The 23,401-nt window shown below is 41.7% G+C and overlaps 2 non-coding genes and 1 pseudogene across 2 annotated transcripts; all 3 read left to right on the top strand.

The window, feature by feature from the left end:
* Nucleotides 1-1,289: 1,289 nt before the first annotated feature.
* On the top strand, nt 1,290-1,361 carry trnap-cgg. The gene has a single exon. It is a non-coding gene; the product is annotated as a tRNA-Pro (tRNA).
* A 1,308-nt stretch (nt 1,362-2,669) lies between these two features.
* trnam-cau lies at nt 2,670-2,741 on the top strand. Its single transcript has one exon. It is a non-coding gene; the product is annotated as a tRNA-Met (tRNA).
* A 6,392-nt stretch (nt 2,742-9,133) lies between these two features.
* LOC117940600 overlaps nt 9,134-23,401 on the top strand; it is a 20,805-nt pseudogene continuing 6,537 nt past the window's right edge.

Here is a 23,401-nt window from a genome sequence, read left to right as displayed (position 1 = left end):
TATCCTAACACAATACCTGCATTAATATTGCAATTAGGTATTTATCATGACAGATTATAGATTTTGGAATCTGGATGTAAAATGACCTCTCACTGCACTTCTAGTGTTAATACTGGTTCTTAACATGCTTCCACTGGCTCAGATAATGGAAAACAACAAAATAAGTTACCATAGTTATGCGGACGACACACAAATTTACATAACCTTATTGCCAGGGGACTATAGTCCAATACATAAACTGACTAAGTGTATTGAAGAAATTAACGGCTGGATGTACCAGAACTTAAATTAAGGAAAAACTGAGGTGGTTGATTTTGGAGCAAAAGAGGAACGATTAAAGTCTGCCCTCAGCTTCAAACAGCAATGTTAAAAACAACAGACAAAGCCAGAAATCTTGGTGTAGTCATGGACTCAGACCTGAATTTTAACAGCCACATTAAGACGATTACGAAGTCAGCCTACTATCACCTAAAGAATATATCAAAGGTTAAAGGACTTATGTGTCAACAGGATTTGGAAAAAGTTGTCCATGCTTTCATATTCAGTAGACTTGACTACTGAAACGGGGTCTTTACAGGTCTCCCTAAAAAATCTATCAGACAGCTGCAGCTGATTCAGAACGCTGCTGCTCGGGTCCTCACTAAGACCAAGAGACTGGATCACATCACTCCAGTTCTGAAGTCTTTACACTGGCTTCCTGTGCCTAAAAGAATTGATTTAAAAATACATTTGCTAGTTTATAAATTCTTATATATATATAAACGGTTAAGGGCCAAAATACATTTCTGATCTGCTACTACACTATGACCCCCTATGACCTGAAGCATTTTGTGTTGGGGTGATGAGGGCAGGTGGGGCTCGAAAATTCCTCCTTCCCCCGATTTTACTATGACTTTTTACTGACAAAATCAAGTCTGTGTTTTGGTAAAAATATTTTGTATAAATTGTTTCCTGTTGTAAAATGATATCGGAAAGGTGAATCGGGCCGTGGAGCCATAAAAAGACCCCACGGCAATCTACTTGACCATAGCCTTTTAAGTCAGTGACAAATCCAAGCTGCATTTCCGTTTTACAAAATTCAAGTTGATTCATGTTCATGTTCATCAATTCATGTTGGTAAAATATTTTGCTTCAAAACAAGTCTTTTGTCCACTACAGTCACAAAGCTCAACCTGGTAGTGGAGCCATAAAAACACTACATGCCAAACAAACTACTTAACAATTGCCTTTCGAGTCACTGACTGATCACATTTACTTGATACATAATGTCTATATTGATGCTTTTACGTGGCTCGTTGGTCTAGGGGTATGATTCTCACTTCGGGCGCGAGAGGTCCTGGGTTCAACTCCCGGACGAGCCCTGAAAGCTGTTACTATCCCAGTCTGTATTTTGAAATCCACTTTAACGTTAAATTAACCCAGATTAGGAGAAAGCAAAATTTTATCAGAGCATGTTGGCAATTTGTCATGTCCTGCTTCAGAACTGAAAAAACTGGGAAAAAATAAGAGGAACAAAACTGGGAAAAAATAAGAGGAACAATGAGCAGGACTCTCCTTTTTCATTCGTCGCGTCTCTGACTGTCAGAGATTTTTTATTTAATTTTCAAATCTATTTGATCCGTAGAACACAATCTCCCCCGCTTCTGACAACCCATATCATTTGCATGCTTAAAATAACATACCAGTTAAAGCCCCGCCCATTTCAAGACGACCCACTTCCGGATTAAATCCTGTCCAGGCCCCGCCCAGTCCGAGCACAGACACAGATACAGATACAGATAATGCTGTAATCGCTCATCTCTACCAGGTACTTTAAGATCAGAGGGTAAGATCTTCAATCTTCTGAGGCATGATCCCATCCAGAACCGGGCCATAGCTGCAGTCTTAGGATTTCTGGATGGGGCCATGGCTGCTGTTATGTGTATAGCTGTAAGTCTGCTCCCTAAAAACAACAACAGGTCCGGCACTCCTTTCCCTCCTTTCTTCTTTGGCTTCTTCATCACTCTTCTTTGCACTCGTTCCCACTTGGAACTCCTCAGAAAATAAAAGATGGCTCGTTCCAGGTCTAAAATCTCTTTTCTGGGTGGGATAAAAACAGAGCTTAAAAGGAAAGGTAAGCAATAGCAAGTCCAAAAGGCTCTGCCATCAGCAAAGCTTAACGAAAATAGTTTCAACTCATCGGCGTTCCCCTTCAAGGAAGTGTTTGGTAAAATTCAAAGGTCTGGTGCATTATGAAGAGAAACCAGAGTGACTACAGCTGTCTGCTCGAGAGCAGCCATAACCCATGTTGACGCAGTCCAAACCATCGCGGTAAGCCTCACTTGGGGTACCGCTTTTCCACACTAAAATGACAAGAGGCAACTTGGTAGACTCCTTACTGATGTTTATATCTGTACTCACAATGCCTTGTTTTAAAACACCAGCCAATCACAAGTGTTACATGTGAATAATCAATTTGTGAGTAATCAGGAAGCTCACATAAAAAATAGCTGCAAGATCTACCAAATGTTTAACTTTGCAACCCGTAAGCTGTTGGAACCTTGGTCCTTCCCATAAAATGTGAATAAGAGATCTTCCACCGGCCTTGTGAAAGCTGTTGGAACCTTTGTGGCCACCTTCCTTCAAAATGTGAATCCCAGAATTTTCCTTCCCCTGAACCTAAACATCAGAGCAGAGTGGCGCAGCGGAAGCGTGCTGGGCCCATAACCCAGAGGTCGATGGATTGAAACCATCCTCGGCTAATTGTGTCAGCTTAAGTCTATGACCAGACTGTTGATTTTTAACAAAGCAAGTGTCTGAAAGGTACACCTTCAATGGCATGTCTATTTTCTTTAATCATTAAAAATGGAAATAAAATGGAAACACATAAAAACTGGAGCAACTGGAATAAAAAAAGGAAGACTTAGAGAATTCTTCCTCAAGTGATGAGGAACTGGGAGAGTAGTTATTAGAGGGAGATGTGTATGGCTCTAAGAATATGTGTTGAACCCAAACAGTGGTGTAAAACTTGTACGTGAATCCTGAGGCTATTACTGCTGTTGGGAGATTTATTTGTGTTTAGAGCATGTACTGCAAATTCCTCTGAAATGTAAACCCCCTTATGTTAACCCATTAGTCCCCACCCTCTGCCCCAAAAGCAACAGAGTGCTATTATTATGTTCCACATGTTAGTATAGGAATTCTCTCTCCCTCTTCTTTAACCTTTTCTACCTGAAGACATATAGTCTTTATTTTGAACAAGGCATAGTCACTTTGCTCTAGAAAGCCAACTTTGTTAATTTCACCCAGTAAAGTGAACTCTTGTTTCAACTATAGTCAATGTCTCTGTTGTTTGATTCATTAATAGTTTTCAGTGGTCAGTTTCCTGTTTTATCCCATTGTGTGAGTTGTTCCTTTCAGGTAAGTCTGTAGTAAGCATTAGGCCTATATTCCAAGGCTGGGGTCATCAACTACACTTTTTTAAGGGCCAGAATATTTCTCAGCAGACACTATCAGACGCTCTTGTAAAATTAAAATGAATATTGTATCCCAAGTAATATTTAATAAATCAATTTGCCTTTGAAATATGTTATTTTTAGCCGTCAGTGTTGACAGACTCATATTATCTGTAAAATAGCAAGCCACTATGCTTCATATTCATAAGGCTGTAAACTGCTAACATGGGGAAGGTGATTGTTGCTGGACGAGGCAGCCAATCACAGCGAACTGATTGACATCCAAACCGCTAGTGACATGAAGGCTGCTCTCCGTGGTGCTGCAAGCTTGAGCACCTATTGGGTGGCTTGTCCCCATAAGTATGACACACTGAAGACATTGGTAATGCATGTGCTCATCATGTTTGAATCAACACACACCTATGAAGTTGTGACAAAAGGAACTAGGACTGCAGGCGCATAGGGCAGGCATAACAGCTGTCAAGCCCGATGTTAAAAAGGTTTTTGCAAATGTTTTGTTTTGTGTCTAAATCATATGACTTGCGAGCTTCCTGTTGGGAAATCAAAAACAGCAGCCATGAAGTGAAAAATGTAACGTCTCTTGATTTAAAGAAATTTGTGTTTTATAATGCAGAACTAGGCCTACCGTAGATTGATGTAAAATACGTCAATTTTAAAAATCACACCTTGAATTATGAAAAATAAATTACCATTACTATGGAGATGAGGACAGTCTGCTTTGCGTCATGTGAGCAGAGCATTTGGTGCGCTGGTCTCCTGTTTTAGTTAAAATATCAACAAACCAAAAGTGTTGTTTTTTCTTAGCATAGATCATATAGGCCTACATGCAGTATAATTATTTATTAGGTGCTGATGTCAAATATAAAGTGTTCTTTTCAGTGGGGGATCTTTTCGTTTTAACACCATAGCTCCCAACCACACCTTGGTGACTATGATCAAATTATAACCCATGTCAACATCATTCTATAACAGCTGGTTTCATGTCTGTAACCCTTTTTGTCTCATATTGCATATCAATTGATAGCTTGTTTGCTGTGAACACAAACGGATCTCGAACCCACGCAAAAGATCGATAATCCTCTTTAAAGTACGGACCAAATTGTTTTCTCAGTGCTGACAGGTGCTCAGACGCTGACTGAAATAGGGAGGAGAAATCATGTGACGCGCCTGCATCGGTGATAAAGTCTGCAAGGCTGGGGAACATGTCGCAGTTCCCTCGACTCATGCGGCCATGCCAGAGGTCTAGCTTTTGTGTGAAGGCGTGCACTTTGTCCGCAAGGAGCAAAATGTGAGTTTTGCGGCCTTGCAAAGACAGGTTGAGGCCATTCAAGCGGTCAAATATATCGACCAAAAAGGACAGAGATACAAGCCACATAGTGTCATCCAGATGCTTCGCCAGATCTGATTTGATTTCTGTCAAAAACCACTTCACCTCCTCTCGCAGCTCATACAACCGCTGTAACACCCGCCCACTGTAGAGCCAGCAAACTTCAGTGTGCAGAAGCAGCTGTTCGTGCGCTGACCCCATCTCCTGGCAGAGGACCCCAAACAAGCGAGATTTTAGCGGCCGTGATTTGATTAGATTTACTATTTTCACGGATCGGTTCAGCACGGAGTCAAAGAGTACCGGCATTTTTTTAGCAGCTAGTGCTTCGCGATGGACCATGCAATGTATCCATTTCACAAGTGGAGCACGGATAAAAATATCAAGGACATTGAAAATGGCTTCTCCTGTAGTGTGCGACTGAAGAGGCCGGCAAAACAGGACATCCTCCTCAATCGCCTTGTCTCTCAGATACCTGATATAGGTGAGGAGCTGTGCCTGCCCAGCAATTTCAGTGGATTCATCCAGCTGCAGCGCGTAGTAAGGACTCATTTTTACGAACTCTATTAGTTGCTCTCTGATATCATTGGACATGTCTACAATTCTCCTAGCAACTGTGTCACTGGACAGTGGTACTGCACCGAGTTTGGCTGCTGCACTATCGCCTATCATCACATTGTGGAAAACGTTCCACTTAGGATATTGTACAGAAGCCTGATGGAAATAAGTTGTTGTGATGGTGGAATGTGTGTGTTTTGGGATTGGTAGTATGAAATAAGATAAGTTAATTGTGAACAATTAAACAGAACAGTGCTGCTAGGATCCTGATGAGAGTGCGAAAGTATGACCACATCACACCCATTCTCCACTCACTTCACTGGCTTCCTGTTTCAGCAAGGATTGAATATAAGTTCTCAATCATCACCCACCAATGCATCTATGGAAATGCCCCCCCCTACCTGAAAGAACTACTCATCCCTCACACTACAACACGATCCCTCCGCTCAAACAACTCCAACCGCCTCCTAATCCCCAGAATTAAACTCAGCACCATGGGTGATCGAGCCTTCTGCTCTGCCGCTCCTCGGACGTGGAATGCCCTCCCTGACCATCTAAGGGCACCACAGACTTTGGAGACTTTTAAAAAAGGACTAAAAACATTTCTTTTTAGCAGAACTTATGAGTTTTAAACTTGCACAAAAATGTTGTTGCACTATTTATAGATATTTTACTTTGATGTTTTTACCTTGCTTTTAAGACCTTGACTGTAGCACTTTGAGATTTGTTTAAATGTAAAGTGCATAACAAATAAAATTTATTATTATTATTATTATTATGAACAAGACTGGGTTGAAATTGGGAGCTTGTAGAAGGCGGTTCCAGCAATGGTGATCAGGACCTTAAACAACTCATTGGATGAGTATTTGATTTGTTGAATTGCGAGCAAGCAAGCTCAAGTAAAGTGGTTTTAACAGAAAAAGCGTTAATTGACGCCTAATCTGTAGTAACTTGATAATGTGGGATTTTTTAACTGAAAAAACTTAGCTGAAAGTTCTGGTTGAAAAGAAAACATTCACTACTTCTGAGTGTTGACCTGAAAACGGTAGAAGGTTGGCTCCTTAAGAAGGGAATTAAGTTGGAAACAAACAGAAGTTTGAGTTTTACTCTGTGGAAACGGGCTGGGAAAACATTTCATAACAACAACATTTTTAATATTGAATGGTGGGGAGAAAGTGCCGGTCCCTGAGTGGAAGAACGGACAGTGGCTCCATCTTCGAATGCAGGCCCTGAAGAGATTGCTGTGTAAATGCTAGAGCCTTTGAAAGATGGGAAACTTTGGAAAGAGGGATTGGGGTTTCTCAGGAAATGCATGAATGAGCAGCTATGCAGTTGGAAATGTATGAACATGTGTCAGCTTTGAACATGAAGTCCATCAGTTCTGTAGTGGGACAACAATGCCTGCTAAACGGTGAACATAAAATAATGATTATAATTGATTCCATCTTCTATTTCATGTGCAGTGAATGTTTGTCATGTAGAAATCTTCAGGATTGATCTAATGGGACTCTGACAGGGAGCAGAGTGGATCCAGTCCGCTGTCAGCTGCACTGTTATTATGTTTTGTGTCTTATTGTCTTTAAAATATCATTGCATCATGCTGTTTCATTAAAGCTTTTGTTAATTCTCAACTGGACCTCTAGCCTCTCTCCTTCCTCATCACATCAAAAAACACGTGGTGGTTTTTCAGAGACGAGAGAGACAAACCAGACTAGCTCCAACATGCTGATTGGTTTAAAGTTGCTGTCTCATTTTGAGTCTCTTGCTGAGTCAGGTTAACTTCAGCTCAGATTTATTAGTCTTCTTCCTTACTCTTGAGTTTTTCTCCTAGTTTTCCAAATAATTTTCCCATCACTATACTACATGACAACATGAGGGTTATAAGATTTTCTTTCTTGGTTTTTGAGAGGTGGCAAGCCAAGTCCCTCGCTCCACATTTACATACAGTAGCCTGGATTCACCTTTATGCAGATGGATCAAATATTTCAACCCCAAAAAGCATCAAACAACTCAGCAGCATCCAGAGAATCTACCGGTATATGTGGGGTTGAAACGGCATCAAATGGGACACACCCAGTTTTTCTGATCCACACCCACATTAGTTTTTTCTGGCTCCACTAGTGGTCCAACCAGTCAGAATGCATACTTTCATAGGGAAGTAAGGACAAACACACACACATACACATACACACACACACTCTGATTAATGATAATAAACTGCGTCACTTCACTTTGTCTGTTGAAGTTGAAGTTGAAGCTTCTTTTCTACACAGACCATCGGAGGACAGAAGAGAGCTGCACACTGATGAAGTCAATGGCATCCAAAACTAATTGTGTTAATGTGAGTAATGAGCTGGGGAAGTTTTCTGTTGATATGTTGAAGTAGTGTCTCCCCTTAATGACAGCAGCCATTTCAACAGTCACAAAGGTTTCTATCCAGTATTATTTTGCACCTTTCTACATGTTTTCTAATAAGAAAATAATTTTACTTGTAGTTGAGCTGTCAAATCCAACCAGTGTCTGTGTTTGATGGTATTTTATTGTAGAATATTTCCTATTTTATTGTAATTTAATGGGAACTGTTTTGAATGTGTTCTTTTCATGGTGCACATTATTTAGCAGATTGTAGTAGATCTTTTATTAAATCAGCTGTCGGAGCCACTTTTCCCCTTTAGGCTTTTCTGTGTTAAAGAGGAGCTAAGCAAGAGACACGCTGTTCTGAAAAAATAATTCCTCGTGTGCTTCGAGTCCTCGCTGTAGAAACAACCAAAGATCAATTTACAGTCTAAAGGTGGTTTGGCTTTGGTCAGTGGTGGAAGGAAGGAAAACCTGTTTACAGGAGGGAGGAGGGAGAGGAAGAGAGAGATGAAGGAGGGAGGGAGGAGGAGAGACAGGGAGGCGAGGGAGGGAGGAGAGAGAGAGGAAGGAGGGGAGGAGGAGAGAGAGAGGAGGAAGAAAGACATGGAGGAAGGGAGGAGGGACGAGGGGAGGAAGAAATAGAAGAAGAGGAGGTAGGGGAAGATGAGTCTGGGAGATGGTGGAAGGGAAGAGGAGGAGAGAGAGAAGGAAGGGAGTATCAGACAGGTGGAGAAGATTAGTAAGAGAGAGGACCTCCAGTGGTCACTGTGAGTGACTACACCTCTTCCAGCTGATTTCTGCAGCTTCTCTGGTTTCATTCACTTGACTCATCTGAATAACAAGATCAAAGATTGCCGCCACCCAAAGAGCTTGTTCACTCCCTATCTCACTCCCTATTAATCCCCATTGTTCCAACCCGGAAGGTTCCCCAGAGTGGACGTTCTTCCTTTATTAGACATTCTCTGGTGACATCCAGCTCTGATTCCCATGAAGCAGTATAGTCCTCCAAACAGCTCCATGAGGCCATCTAGTGGACTGATAGAAGTAGAGCAGCTGGTGGCAGCTTCCTCTGCTCTGATTTGTCCTCACCACTGACCAATGAGAACCAGCAGCATCCTCTCTGTCCAATAACAAACCACCATCAATGTGTTGATTAGGCCTGTGTTTTAAATGTGATTATGTGATGAGAAAAGGCCCCAGTAGTTCCCAGAGTTTCTCGTGTTTTCTAACTGCTTCTTTAGTCTGAGCAACAGTCCAACGAGCCAAAAGGATTCAACTGATACTGATATGACTCAGAGAGACCCAGCAAATCAGAGGACAGCTGCTGATAGTTGGCTTTTTTCCAGGAAAAATGATGTGATGAATGAATGAGTGATGATGTGCTAATGAATGACTGGACTGCTGCTGTCAATATTTCCTCTCCAGATGAAGGTGTGGACTCTGCTATGAGTCACTGTGAGGATAGAGAGGAGGGAGTCCCTCCCCCTTAACCCCCTCTGTGTGGGGACCATGACAGCCAGACCAAAGCTCAGAGGTTAGAGGACCATCTATAAATGTCCACCACTCAGATCACTCCATCATCCATCCATCATCATTCACACTCCAAGCTGTGTTTGTGTTGTGTTTCAACCCAGAGAAGCAGCACGGACATGAACCTGGTCCTGGACATGGACCCAGACCCACACCTGGATCTGGACCCAGCTGTGCGTCCTTCAAGAGTGATGACTCAAATAAGTTTTTTATTGGTTTTAAACAAGGATCTGACAAAAAGTAGGTAGTTTTATTTTTAAATTATTTGATTAAATGTTATTGTATTAAGACATGAACAGACGTCATATTCAGTTGAGGATAAAAACACAAGTCCAGGATTTATTCCATTGTGGTCCTCACTGTAATGTAAATTGTAGTCAGTAACACGTCCATAATGTAAGTATTAAACACATTTGTTGCACTGTATTCAAAGAATTTTAAATAGTTTAAAGCACTGGACCAACAGGCCACCAATGCTCTTAATTTCTATGTTTGGTGGGACATTTGGGAGCTGACATTAGCTAACGTTGATGGAAACAAACATGTATCAGAACATGTTTAGACAAATCCTGAGTAGCTACGCCACTGTCAAGGGCTCCCAATCTAGTTCTGCCATCTGGAAGTGCTCGTACATATGATCCTTATCTGACATTAGAATTACTATTCCACCATCATGGTCTCCCCCCAGCATCACGTTCAAGCCTGTGCTGCACACGGCACTGAATACAGCTTTAAAACATGTCAAATTAAATACTGATCATGGATCATACACTATGTTAACAAGAACTTCCTGGATACAACTATACTGTACAGTAGGTGTATTACACCACTGACAGGTTTGGTCTAAGTGTGTTGTGGGTGCGGTGCAGAATTTATCTTGTGTTTCTATCAGGAGGAATCTGGAAGAACCTGAACCAAGCTGTGTGTCCATGAAGAGTGACTGGTCTATGGTTGAACCTTTAGACTTTAAAGATGGACGCCACTCTGTTGATCAAAGGTGAAGAATTCAAACTGACGATGAAAACAAAATGATGTGGTTGATCTCCGGGTTTTAGATGTTTTTAAAAGTATTTTAATGGACGTGAAAGTGTCCTGTCAGCTTAATTTAACTCAGTCTCAGTTTTAGATTCTACAACAAGTAGTAAAATGTAAAATTGCAGACCCAGACCTGGAACTGGACCTGGACCTGGATCTGGATCCGATCTAGTTATTCATTTTGCAGTTACTGTACACCTGTCTTCAACAAACATAATACATATTTAAACTCAACTGCAATATGTACTGCTTCAATGTAGTTGTTGTGCATTTGACAATACATAACTTTAAAGCTTAAAATAGAAGGACTCTAAGCTGAAACTCACTGCTCTGACACAACATCTCTTCCTCTTTTTCATTAGATTCAATTCAACTTTGTTGTTCCAACATAGAGTACAGGTACTGAGACAACTAAATGTAGTTTAGCTTCTAACCATGTCACCAGGCCGCTAGATTTGGGGCCAAAGTACATTTTTGGTGGCCCGAAATGCAAACTTATGTAAAAACAATGCAGACAATGCACTTCTCAGGCTTTCTGACTCAAGTACATGTTAACAGTCTGCATTTCTATTTTAGGGGGGTGATCACAGGATACCTTACATCAAAATGCAGTACACGACTCACGATACTGATAATATCATATCACGATACAGCCATTCTGCAATAATTAATATATTGCTGACAATTCTTTCATTACACATCAAGATATTGGTCTAGCAAATGGTTAAATGGTGATTAAATGTAGGCTAACACCAATCTGTAGCTAGCTTATTCACTAAGGACATTCAGCCAACTCGTTAATACCACTCAGACTAGAGGCTACGCACCTTTCTTGGTGAAAAACTGGGTCACAGTTTGACACCATTTCCTTTGCCTTTCCTCTCTCTTTTTTCTCTCTTTTTTGAAAACCAGATTTTGATTTAACGTTACTTGGCAACATTGCGGTCACTGTTTTTTATGGCGCATCTCCGTCACTCCCAGATGTGAGTCAAGTGCAGATTAGTTTTGCACAAGCTGAGATTTAAACGGTTTACGGCATATTGTGTCATACTGAAATTTGTGAAATCCACGAAGCAATAAACCTTTGTCATTACAAACAATAACCGAAGATGTAAATCATTTCAAAAGCGTTGTAGCTATGTATGGTTGATGACAACCTTGTTGTTGTTAATGCTCGCTTGTAGCCAGCAGTGAACCAACGTCGTCCATTTTTACTGTGTTGACATTACAGAAGTCTCTCGTTAGCATTTTATTTGCTACTCGTCGTAAAGTGATGCATGCTCGACCCAAATCAGCACTCTCCTCACATTTGGGATTTACAGCATCTGCAACTAGAAACCAAACGCTAAGGCAGGAACAAACCATTTCATGCAGATACAGGGTGGTGGTCAGTCAATATGGATGTTTACTCTTTGGTCGATGGAGATATTTAATAAGTATGTCTATAATGTATGTGTATGTATACACACAACACACACACACACTGAATGATGATGGTTTAATAATTTTATACTAATTTTTGCCTATTTTTTGGGGCCACTGTCAGTCATGGGCCCTTGGAATTAATTAACTGTCCTAACTTTTTCACCCTATACGGCGCCCCTGATTCCACTATAGTGGTCACCCCACAGCAAGCCTGTGCACAATGCTGGATACAACTATACTGTACAGTAGGTGTATTATAGCACTTACAGGTTTGGTCTCAGTGTGTTGTGGGTGCAGTGCAGAATTTATCTTCTTTTTCTATCAGGGGGAATATGGAAGTACCTGAACCCAGCTGTGTGTCCATGAAGCGTGATGGGTCTATGAGTCCTCCCTTATACTTCAGAGATGGAAGCCACTCTGTTAAACAGAGGTGAGGATTTCAAACTGATACCCAGCAGGACTAGTAAAGGTGGAACACTGCAGGGAGTCTTCTGATTCACTGTTAACATCCAAACATCACTTCATGGACCTTTACCTTGTGTGTGTCTCCGTGTGGACAGACATGATCTAAGCTAACCCTTCCTGATTCCTCCCCAGAGTCGACCAGGAGAACTCAGAGGGTCCCTGTGGTCAGTTTGCCCAGCAGTATCAAACCCACCTGGACTCCATCTTTATGGTCTGTACATGTTCAACAACTACTTTTAAATCTATTCTGAACAACATGGATCTGATGTGTTTCACTTGGATTTGATAATTCATATAATCTTCTGTTCCAGCTGCTGGAGGACAACATCGTCACTTTTGTGAAGAACGAGCTGAAGAAGATCCAGAAAGTTTTAGGTCCAGATTACCCAGAATGCTTAGAGAGTCAGAGTAAGGATGAGGAGAAGATGGACAGTGAGGATAAAGAGCAGAGGAGGAGCAGCAGAGAGGCTTTTCTGAAGATCGCACTGCACTTCCTGAGGAGAATGAAGCAGGAGGACATGGCTGACCGTCTGCAGAGCAGTAAGAGGATTTCTCTAAAGAGTTAACATCCTGGATGAACGGGATATTTGTCTCCAAAAATGTACTAAATAATAAAAAGTAGCCTATACATTTTTATTTATAATGCCCTTTACATTTTAAAAAGAAATCTCAAAGTGCTACATTTGTACATTTTCCAGAATATAATCAAATCAAAAAGCAATAATAAAACACCATAAACTGATGACTGTTTAAAAGGCCAAATGTATTCATGTACTCATTCTCTGAGGAAATATTGAATCATGTTCTTTGTCTTTATGATCGTCTTTGTTGTGTGTTCATTCAGGAAGTTATTGTGGAGTTTGTAAGCGTAAACTCAAATCTAACCAGCAGAAGACGTTCCAGTGTGTGTTTGAGGGGATTGCTAAAGCAGGAAACCCTACCCTTCTGAATCAGATGTTCACAGAGATCTACATCATGGAGGGAGGGGCTGCAGGGGTCAATGAAGAACATGAGGTCAGACAGATTGAAACAGCATCCAGGAAACCAGACAGACCAGAAACAATAATCAGATGTGAAGACATCTTTAAAGCCCCACCTGGAAGAGATGAGCCCATCAGAGCCGTGTTGACAAATGGAGTGGCTGGCATCGGGAAAACAGTCTTAACACAGAAGTTCACTCTGGACTGGGCTGAAGACAAAGCCAACCAGGACATCCAGTTCATATTCCCATTCACCTTCAGAGAGCTGAATGTGCTGAAAGAGAGAAAGTTCAGCTTGGTGAAACTTGTTGATTACTTCTTTAGTGAAACCAAAGAAGCGGGAATCTGCCGGTTTGAAGAGGTCGCGTTCATCTTTGACGGTCTGGATGAGTGTCGACTTCCTCTGGACTTCCTCAACACTGAGATCCTGACTGATGTTACAGAGTTCACCTCAGTGGGTGTGCTGCTGACAAACCTCATCAGGGGGAAAATGCTTCCCTCTGCTCGCCTCTGGATAACCACACGACCTGCAGCCGCCAATCAGATCCCTCCTGGGTGTTTAGACATGGTGACAGAGGTCAGAGGGTTCACTGATGCCCAGAAGGAGGAGTACTTCAGGAAGAGATTCAGAGATGAGGAGCAGGCCAGAAGAACCATCTCCCACATCAAGAGATCACGAAGCATCCACATCATGTGCCACATCCCAGTCTTCTGCTGGATCACTGCTACAGTTCTGGAGGACGTCTTGAAGACCAGAGAGGGAGGAGAGCTGCCCAAGACCCTGACTGAGATGTACACCCACTTCCTGGTTTTTCAGTCCCAAGTGAAGAACATCAAGTATGATGGAGGAGCTGAGACAGATCCACACTGGAGTCCAGAGAGCAGGAAGATGATCGAGTCTCTGGGAAAACTGGCTTTTGAGCAGCTGCAGAAAGGCAACCTGATCTTCTATGAATCCGACTTGACAGAGTGTGGCATCAATATCAGAGCGGCCTCAGTGGTCTCAGGAGTGTTCACACAGATCTTTAAAGAGGAGAGAGGACTGTACCAGGACAAGGTTTTCTGCTTTGTCCATCTGAGTGTTCAGGAGTTTCTGGCTGCTTTTCATGTTCACCTGACATTCATCATCTCTGGAGTCAACCTGCTGGCAGAAGAACAAAAAACATCCAAGCTGCCTAAAGTCTTTAGAGACAAAACAAGTTTCTACAAGAGTGCTGTGGACAAGGCCTTACAGAGTCCAAATGGACACCTGGACTTGTTCCTCCGCTTCCTCCTGGGTCTTTCACTGCAGACAAATCAGAGTCTCCTACGAGGTCTGCTGACACATACAGGAAGTAGCTCAAAGACCAATCAGAAAACCGTGGAGTACATCAAGAAGAAGATCAGTGAGAATCTGTCTGCAGAGAGAAGCATCAATCTGTTCCACTGTCTGAATGAACTGAATGATCGTTCTCTAGTGGAGCAGATCCAACAGTCCCTGAGTTCAGGACGTCTCTCCACAGATAAACTGTCTCCTGCTCAGTGGTCAGCTCTGGTCTTCATCTTACTGTCATCAGAAGAAGATCTGGACGTGTTTGACCTGAAGAAATACTCTGCTTCAGAGGAGGCTCTTCTGAGGCTGCTGCCAGTGGTCAAAGCCTCCAACAAAGCTCTGTACGTGCACACAAAACTATTCAAAGTAAATGCAGTTTTACTTTAATTATAATTAGCTTGAAGCAGTATTCTTATGCATTGCTGATTCCTTTTCAGGTTGAGTGGGTGTAACCTGTCAGAGAGAAGCTGTCAAGCATTGTCCTCAGTTCTCAGCTCCCAGTCCTCTAGTTTGAGAGAGCTGGACCTGAGTAACAATGACCTGCAGGATTCAGGACTGGAGCTGATGTCAACTGGACTGAAAAGTCCACACTGCAAACTGAAAACTCTCAGGTTAGTGTTTAGTTAAGACCTATCTAACAATTCTTGTATTTTTTGTAACCAACCTTGAGTGCTTTTATGGCTTTTATTTGGTTTCATTACTTTTTTGGTCATGAGTCTTCCTCATCTTCATGAACTTAATTATTTTCCATGAGCACCGATGGTTTAAAGCAGTGTTCTGAAATAGGGGTACTTTGTAGGACTGCATTGATATTTAACAAATTGTTTAATAGTTACAAGGCTGTTGTCTAGATCGTTGTTCCTCTTTATGTAGACTTTTTTTCCTACTAAAAATGTGACATTTGTGTCGCCTTCTTTTGACATATTCTTGCCTTCCTTCCATCTTTTTACTTTCTTTTTTCAAGGTTTTGTCTTTTCTACAGTTTTGTCTCCCTTTCTCATAAGCATTTACCTGTTTTTTCAGGTACAAAGCTGTTGGATATTAAATTTATCGCGGACAGCAACACACTTTTCCTCTTTATATATACAGAAAAAATGGTTAGCGCTGGTCAAGGGGCAACTTGGTTTAAAGTAACAATTCAAAAGGGGTACATTGTTGAAAAAAGTTAGCGTATCTTTGTTTTAAAGGATTCTAGAAGCGCTTTATTCTTAATTAAATTCCTAGTATTTCATTTATATTTATATTCTGTGCTGTGTGACTGATTCTGCTGCTGTAACAATGTAATTTCCCATTTTTCTTGGGATCAATAAATACATATCTATCTATCTATCTATCTATCTATCTATCTACTTGGGGACAACAGTGGACAAATATGACTAACCTGTCTAACATGATGCGTGTGTGTGTGTGTAGTGTCTCAGGCTGTATGATCTCAGAGGAAGGCTGTACTTCTCTGGCCTCAGCTCTGAGCTCCAACCCCTCCCATCTGAGGGTGCTGGACCTGAGCTACAATCATCCAGGAGACTCAGGATTGAAGCGACTTTCTGCTTTACTGGAGGATCCAAACTGCAGACTGAACACTCTCAGGTATGGACAGACACATACTAAGGGACTCTGGTTCATGTTTAATGACAGATCTGAGTAAATGTGCATACTGTATCTAATTTTTATTGAATGCCAGAGGTCTCAAACAATTCTTTCAGCATGTTGTGGAAGTTTTCTGTACAGAATGAGAGGAAGGTTTTAGAGAGTGAGACTTTGTTGACACAAAACAGCAAGCAAAACAAAAAGCAAGACAATTAACCATAAGACTTAGACAACTTGGAACTATTTCTACATCTTTTTTTAGCTCCTGTCCTCCATACCCCAGAGTCTTGTGTCTTTGTTTCTTCCTGCAGGGTGGACCATGGTGGACCGCAGATTCTCAGACCTGGTCTGAAGAAGTGTGAGTGTGTTTTAAGTTTGCTCCAAAAGAACTCAGCTGTGTGTTACACTAGTTTAACTCCTTCCTGGCCTTGGAAGTATAATAATAAATTAGATTACTTACAATTTCAAAGTTTTACTGAACAGCATCCTAAGTGATTAACAGTTGATGGTGAATTGGCTAAATCTCCCTTTACCAGTGGATGGTATTATAGACAAAAACCACAAAAGGAATAATCATGAAGCAGTGGCATGGTGCTTCCATTGAGGAACTAGTTAACTCACACTGGCCAATCATGTATCAGGAGATCAGACTTGTCAGTGTGGTTTAAGGCGGTGTGAGAGTCCCGTACAGGAAACAGGAAACATTGCTGCCTCTATCTCTGCCACGAGAACGTTTAACAACCCCAAACATGAGCTCTGAACTGCCCGGGAGTTTGAGGAACCAATGACTGTTTCCTGCAACAACAAAGCACTTTCTATGTCTTGGTTGTCTATTGTCCTTCTTTGTCTCTGTGAAATTAAGCTGCGTTTAGCTGCTCTTGAAACCCCCTGTTTTTTGTGTGATTGCCCCATTCATGTTTACAAAAAACACTATATTGCTAATGTCTGTCTGCATAGACCTGTATTCACCCTCTGTCTGAAACACTACTTTGTACAGTTGATAATTAGGAAACAGACAGGAAATAGGGAAATAGTTTATTTTATTTGGCAATTGTATTGTTATCATGATAATTATCATGATATTTAACAAGGTTATCAGGTATTTTCTCATTATTATCCAGCCCTGGTCCTCCAGTAAAGTCCTGGTTTCTCCCAGTCCTCGGTGAAAGCTGCGGCTGGCGTTTACAGCTGACTGTCCCTCACGGCGGCGCTATCTTAAACAAGTCAACAGTTAACAGTTATCACCTTCACGCTTTATAATGTTATTTATTTATTTGCAGAACCACACACACACACAGCCATAGCAGAGCTACGACCATGTTTGTCCTGTTGCTTGATTGTAATGAAGCCTCAAAGGAGAGAAGTTGTCTCCGTCCGTGTTTTAACAGACGCACCTGGGGCGAAATTGGAAACCAGAATCAGCTTTAAATCCAGTCCTCATCTAGTCCTCATAACAAGTTTTAAATAATTTCACTGGAGTTATCAACATTATTGTTCATCAATACCAAATTCAATCTAACTGAATGAGAATATACACAGAATTATCACAGAATAACAGTTGAATTCATATCTTGCTACACAGTCAGAATCTTATTGACCAGTCTCTGTCCCAATAAATTTGTGATGTTTTAGGCCTATTGGCAGATGTAGAAAATAGCATATAAAGAATAAACAGCCTTTTTTCCATGTTCACTTAAGTTTCTCAGCTTGGGCTTTGCTAACCTTCATGTGGTCTAGGTAACTTTGTATAAAAAATGGTTGTCATTCGCAAGGCTACTTTTACTTTTATACTTTCAAAGACTGTACTTTGTTACTTTTACTTGAGTAAAAAAGTTAAAACAGTACTTTTTCCAGAGTATTTATTAACATAAGTATATGTACTTCTACTTGAGTAAGGGAAGTGAGTACTTTTGCCATCTCTGAAAGTAATTCATGATTTATGCTGATTGTCTTCCAAAACTTATTTCGTGTAAAAGAAGTTTATTCATCATATAAATAAAAAAAAAAAAAAAAAGTGAAACTAGTGGTAATGAGCTGGGATGAAGTTGTCTAGAATGTGTCAAAAAAAATTGGGTTATAATTTATAGCATATGATTTATTAACAGGCAAAACAGACCAGGTCAATTTTGACCCAGGAGGACAATAACGGTGATTAAAAAAATTGAAATGGCTTCAAAGTATCCTGACTAAACTTTGACATATACCGGTCTGTGATAACCCATAAACATATGATCCTCTGATCTCAACTGTTAGTCTAAAACAATTATTAATTTCAGCTTTTAAATTCAGAAATTAGGTATAGTTTTAATGCGTTCTTTTCACCATGAATTAAATTGTAAGTGTAAAACTAGTGGTTATGTGTTGCAAAGAAGTTGTATAAGAAGATGTAAAAATAATTGGCTGTCACAGTAACTTTGTAACCATTTTTCATCCACACATAAGTTGTTTGGTTCAAGTAGTCTTCAGTTGTCTTCTCTGGAATTTTAATGAACAGAGATGGTGTGGTCCATAGGGAGTTGGGTTGGGAACTAGAGGGTCCCTGGTTCCAGTCCACATATGGACCAAAGTATAGTGGTGGACTGGTAGCTGGAGAGGTGCCTGGGCACTGCCAAGGTGCTTTTGGAACATCAGCTGTCAACACGAGGACTGATGATAACATTGTTGACTCTCATGTTCAGGAACTCTTCATGTTGGTAGAACTGGATTGTTAACATCACTCACAGCTGAATATGAAATCTTTTTTTTGAGGGTTTTCCTTCAGTTATTGTCATTAAAGTTGTTAGTAAATGACGAGATGATAATCTGCAGCTGTATTGTGTCTTGTTCTCTCCATCAGATTTCTGTGATCTGGAACTGGACACAAACACAGTATACAGAGAACTCAAACCATCTGATAACAACAGGAAGGTGACACATGTGGAGGAGGATCAGTCATATCCTGATCATCTAGACAGATTTGACCACTGGCCTCAGCTGCTGTGTAGAGATGGTCTGACTGGTCGCTGTTACTGGGAGGTCGAGAGGAGAGGAGACGTTTATATATCAGTGAGTTACAGAGGAATCAGAAGGAAAGGAGACAGTGATGACTGTTTGTTTGGATATAATGATCATTCTTGGAGTCTGGACTGCTCTGATGAACATGGTTACTCTGTCTGGCACAATGACAGAGGAACAGTCCTCACTTCCTGTTCTGTCTTTAACAGAGTAGCAGTGTATGTGGACGTTCCTGCTGGCTCTCTGTCCTTCTACACAGTCTCCTCTGACTCACTGATCCACCTCCACACCTTCAACACCACATTCACTCAGACTCTATATCCTGGGTTTATGGTCTTTTCTGGTTCCTCAGTGTTTCTGTGTCCTCTGCAGGACTGAGAGTCTCTCCTGTGAACAGAAGAGGGGTACGTAGTGGCCCTCCAGAACGCAGCCTCTCGTGACATCACAATACATGGAGAAATTTACACCATAAATGGATGCAGAAAAGACACATTGTTGCAGAAAAAAGCTTGATGTTCAAACCCCTCCACCATAAAATGTTTATGTCTGAACTTTTAGCTTCAGTCTTCATCTCAGACTCAAGCTTCTTTTAGAGATCTAATGTTTTATCAAATCAGGTTGGGCAAGTAAACAGCCCAGTTGATGCAGATAACAATAACTGTTTTTGCTGACTTCTTACTTGTCTCTGCATTTGTTCAGAGATATGTCTGTTGATGAACTCACAACCAAGACAACCCCAAAGAGAAGCACTTATGAACACAATAATCATCAATGTCTCCATTTGAGGTGATCTGAATGTGATTACAATGACATTTATCTTCAGTTAGTCTGTAGCATTGTCATGTTCAACTGCCCCAACATGTAGCACTTACTGTATTCAACAGTCAAGTCAAAGCTAAAGTGACTTAGAAATCATTTAAGCATTGTTAAACCAGTAACCATTAAGGCGATCCTTTTCAAACATTTCTTTATGAGGAAATCCTGGACTTCAGCAGTTCTGTTTCTTTTTTTTAAGTACAAACTTGGCCTACATTTTGAAATGCATGCAGGTATACATGCAGACAGTGGTATGCATGCGTGTAGGAACCGGTGCGGAAGTTGACTAAGAAGAGGAATTAAAAAAATCATCTTTGGAAATTAATCCTAATGCCTTAATTTAATAAAAAGGAAAAATCCAACCTTTGAGGACACCAGCTACAGTGTCTAGCAATGGTGGTATAGTGGTGAGCAAAGCTGCCTTCCAACCAGTTGACCTGGGTTTGATTCCCAGCCATTGCAGTACTATTCATTGTGTGGTTACTTGCTTCATTTGTCAAGAAGTAACTAGAAAGGCTACTTGCCTAAACTGATATGATGAAGTATTAGATCTCTGTTAGGGTACAAATAAGGGATCATATCAATTAATCCACAGACACAGCCAGTGTACAATGATTTAGAATTTTCCTGTGTCTGGTAACTACCACTAACCAATTGACAAGATTATGAAAGTTTTTTCAAACAGATAAAATGCTAGTTTTCAGGTTGTTGTGGCCAAGTGGTTAAGGCGATGAAATCCATTGGGGGTCTCCCCCCGCAGGTTTGAATCTTGCTGACAATGAAAGGCCTTCTTTTAGAGAGGTAGCAAACCAATGATAACATCACAGTTTACCAAATTACAGATGTACCTTCAAAGACAATATTGTTTTGTATCATAGGTACTTGAAGCCACCAGTCTCCACCAATGTATTTCTTAGCATGTATTTTCACTCTTTGTTACAAGATTTGCAGTGAACGTTGTATTGTTGTATAAAAATACACGTTGTATAAGAAGAAGAGGGTAGTGAAGACGAGGGGCAAGAGGAGGACGAGCAGGATGAGGAAACATTTGTGTCAAAAGACGGCAAAAATCAAACGGTCCTTGAAAACGTGTCATCCCAGTTGCCCTAGACCTCATCGCCACGCCACCAAAAAAGACAAACCTGACCAAGAAGAGCGCACTACACATGCTGCTGCTGCACTGCTGCAACAATTCAATTAAATTCAATTTTATTTATAGTATTAAATCACAACAAGAGTTATCTCAAGACACTTTACAGATAGAGCAGGTCTAGACCACACTCCAGAATCCACAAGGACCCAACAGCTCAAGTAGTTGCCTACAGAGCAAGCCAGTGGCGAGGAAAAACTTCCTTTTAGGCAGAAACCTCGGTCAGACCCAGGCTCTTGGTAGGCAGTGTCTGACGGGCCGGTTGGGATTAGAATGAAGAGTTTGTTTGTAGTAGTTCTTTGTGGCATAGCAGGGCACTGTGCAGCGTTACAAGGCACAGCAGGACGTAGCTGGGCACCGCAGAGTATAGCAGGATGTAACATGGCATTGCAGGACATGTAGCGGGACCATGGACAGCTGCTACCCTGATTTTTGGCGCCTCCCTGATCCGAGCAAACATGCTGGGGGGAAAAGAACATAAGGACTCCGGGGAGTGACTCCCCAGAGCTAGGTTAGTAACAAGCATTTCTGGGACATGGATGCATACAAATGGAAAGATAGAAAGATAGATGAGAGAGGAGCTCAGTGTGTCAAAGGAAGTCCCTCAGCAGTCTAAAACCATTACAGCATAACTAAGAGAGACAGGGTAAAGAGAGGAGCCTGGTTGGGCTAGAACTCTCCCTAACCATATCCCATCCCTCTGTCTAGAGGAGATGGGAAGGGAGAGAGAGAGAGAGAGATCCATCCCTCTGTCTAGAGGAGGTGGATGAGAGAGAAAGAGAGATAGAGATATCCATCCCCCTGTCTAGAGGAGGTGGCTGAGAGAGAGAGAGAAAGAGAGAGTGAGAGAGACAGAGATCCATCCCTCTGTTTAGAGGAGATGGGGGGGGGGGGGATAGAGAGAGAGAGAGAGACACCAATCCCTCTGTCTAGAGGAGGTGGGTGTGAGAAGAGATATCCATCCCTCAGACTAGAGGAGGTGGACAAGAGAGGGGGAGAGAGAGAGAGAGAGAAAGAGAGAGAGAGAGACAACAGATCCCGGGACCCACAGAGTATGCCGCGGAATATGTCCACGTCACAGTCTCTGCGTTTGGCCTGTTTGTCAAAAAGGGAAATAATTTTTGAGACAGGTCTTACTGAGCATTTGATGGATTAGTCAGGATGGACGCGTGGTCCAAGGTGCTGCGTTCAGGTCACAGTCTGCACTGGAGGCGTGTGTTCAAATCTCACTTCTGACAACTAGCTTTTTCATGTGGAACTAATGTCTGAGAGTTGATTTTGGGAATAAAGAACTTTGCAGTTCATTGTATTTAAGAGAACATGAATGTGTGCATGAAACGCAATTGCAAGTATGGAGTTTTGTGAGCATCTTTATTGGAGAGCACGTTGTCTGAACTGGAACTGGACACAAACACAGTATACAGAGAATTTGTCTTCAGTCCAGCTCACTCGTCACCTGTCTTTACCCTCATTCTGCTCGATCTCCAGAGGGGTGCCACTCTCGACATCCTGCTCGGCCGCCTGAGGGACTCTACCTTTGCCGGTCGGTATTGCCAGCTGAAGGGTCCTTCTTTGTTGCTGGCCGCAGCATCTCAGTCCCCGCGTGCCTACTGGCCTCAGTCCCCGAGTGCCAACTGGCCTTAGTCCCCGAGCGCCAACTGGCCCCAGTTCCCAAGTGCCAACTGGTCCTCTCTGTGTTTACGGAAGTGAAGGCAGCAGTATGCCCTATGTGGGAGCCTACATAACCCAAAGGGTATGGAAGGTGAAAGAGGCCAATGCTCCCAGTCAAACTAGTCTCGTATGCGATCTAAGATACATAGCGGATTAGAGAGATATCTAAGGGTGGCGTGACTGGTTTGAGATTTGGCATATATTTGGACCTTTTTTGAAGAAACGGAAATAGTATGTGCTTTATATGAGTTATAATGTTTAAATTGTTTCTTTTTGCATATAGGAGAACTGTATTAGACACACAAATGCTTGTGTAGCATTGCTCACCACTGTACAACCATCACTGGGCAATGCAATGTTCACTTCAAATCTTTTAATACATCTGGGCATTGAGACTGAAAGTGCGCTCTATCACTGAGATACAGCCCCTGATGATTCAGAAATTCCCTCCAGGTGGTCCTGTGTTTATCACATTCACAAGAATGGGAAGTGTTTATGTACATGCTCACTCCCTTCCATAGCTCAGTTGGTAGAGCGGAGGACTGTAGAGGCATAAAGCTGAAATCCTTAGGTTGCTGGTTCAAATCTGACTCTTTTCCAGAGTTTCCCTTCGGGGATCCACAACTTATTTCTGATTCTGATGTGGAGATGGACAGATGACCCCTGTAGTTACACTGGTCCAATTGAATACGGCCACGCATCATACAGATGTCTTTTTAACATTTATTTCCACATTTCCAT

This window comes from Etheostoma cragini, unplaced genomic scaffold (assembly GCF_013103735.1).
Source record: "Etheostoma cragini isolate CJK2018 unplaced genomic scaffold, CSU_Ecrag_1.0 ScbMSFa_2848, whole genome shotgun sequence".
Lineage (NCBI taxonomy): Eukaryota > Metazoa > Chordata > Actinopteri > Perciformes > Percidae > Etheostoma > Etheostoma cragini.
This window is presented reverse-complemented; position numbering and strand designations above follow the sequence as displayed.